Here is a 1,964-nt window from a genome sequence, read left to right on the forward strand (position 1 = left end):
GAGAGCTCAGAGGAGAAGGGCAAAAAGACAATGACCTTGAGGAATAATGTACTGTAAAGAAAGCTGAGCTTATCTCAACACCAAGGACCCTGGAGCATTTCCATGGTTTTGGAAAAGACAGCTGCACCAGTGAATCATCAGGTTCCCTCAGACAACTAACAAATAATAATTTCTTCCTGAGTTAGCGAGACCAGCATGAGGGGAAGGGGGGACAGTGCATATGTGGCTTGGCCCAACATAAACTATAAAAATTGGACAAGGAATGAAACAACGTTTGAAGAGAGCAATGGGCTTGAGATGGTTTCAACCAACATATTCCTTCCCAATGACTGGGGAGGCCCAGCATTGTGACAATGAGCATATAGAGACCAGTAATGACAACTGTGTTTGTAATGTGGTTCAGTTGTGTATTGCAACTGCTATATCATGTTTATGGTAAGATTTCAGTATGTTGCTGTATCACTCTGCTAAATCAAAACCCCATGTAATGCCAAATATGCCAAATAAGGAAACTGTATATTACACATTAAACTGTCGTCATGTGTAATATCTAAAAGAACCTCGTTGGACAGTATTCAACTCTGGCAGCAACAGAGATGTGGTCAACTGGGGCCTGTCTCTACATGTGGGTAAGACTGTAAACTGCACAAGATCTAATTTCTTTAGTACACTTCAGGCTTCTAAATCTACCCCAGTGATCCTCATTCTCTGTATGCCCATGACCACATATCCCACCTTCAGTTCAGCATGTAAGCCATGCCACAAAGCTGTGCTTAGTGAGACTGAGCAACCCACATAATTTTGGTAAGAAATATTTTAAGCACATGAAGCTTTTATCTTCAGACTGAGGCCCAAGTCAACATTTGCATGTGTGGATTTGTCGTTTGCAAGGAATCTCCTGGCAGTAGCGTAGTTGCAGGAGTGGTTTATGCTGTTTAAGTAAAACTAGCAAGCAACATCACCTAATGTTTAAATGTTACAGCTATCAGTTTCCCAGTGTGTTGATCATATCTATCTATTTGATAGGCATGACGAGAGATCTGGGGGGACTGTGATCATTAATTTAGTCTAATGATTGGTACTTTGGTAACAAATTTCATCTCTCCCACCTCCCTTCCCCACCAGCTGAGACAATCAGAGGTGGAGAGCCTTATTCTCATAATTTTATTTTAAGGCTCCCCTCGGTCAGAGATCTGAGAGGTTGGGCTGCAGCCCTGGTTTGGACTGTTTCCAACCTTCTGGCTGCCAAGTTCAGAAACTATACAGGGACCGTATAGTTCAGAAGTTCAGAAACTACCCAGGGACTGATAAATTGAGAAAAGACCTCTGTCATGGCCCAGCAGCCCAGGTTGACCTTTGAGGATGCAGTTTGCCATGCACAGGGAGTGGCTTCTTATAGATCAGAAGATGATCTACATAGGGGCAAAATCTTCCAAAAATCATCGCGCTTCACCTGCACTATGCCAGCTGTGGGCAAGGGCAAATGCATGTTTTCTGAGTCACTGCTGTGTTCCTCTGCAAAGCAGCAGGAGCTGGATGCCATTTCCTCATGGAAAACAGCATCACAGGATTAGTCTCCGACGGCGGATCACAGGAAGGGACACTGCACACGCACTTCCGAAAGAATGTTGTGCTTGGCAGACACCGACACCCAAGCACTCGCGTGGCCCTGCCACCACTCACACCTCCTCCTCATCAGGTCGGATGTTTCAGGGTTCCTTTCAAAGCAATGCTGTTTGTGCTAGAATCACAAAAATAGTTTTTGGGGTGTTTCTCTCACACAACAATGTACCAGCTATCAGGACAGCTGTTCATGGCCAGCCCAGCATGACTCTGGAATAGTGACTGTGATGTGTCTTACTCCACCGTGGAAGGAGAAGGCTTGCATGGGCCTCATCACCACCACGCCATTTATAAATTGCAGCCTTGCAAGATACATAGGTCACTCTTTACCCCATCCTACA

Source organism: Phaethon lepturus, unplaced genomic scaffold (genome assembly GCF_000687285.1).
Source record: "Phaethon lepturus isolate BGI_N335 unplaced genomic scaffold, ASM68728v1 scaffold22806, whole genome shotgun sequence".
Lineage (NCBI taxonomy): Eukaryota > Metazoa > Chordata > Aves > Phaethontiformes > Phaethontidae > Phaethon > Phaethon lepturus.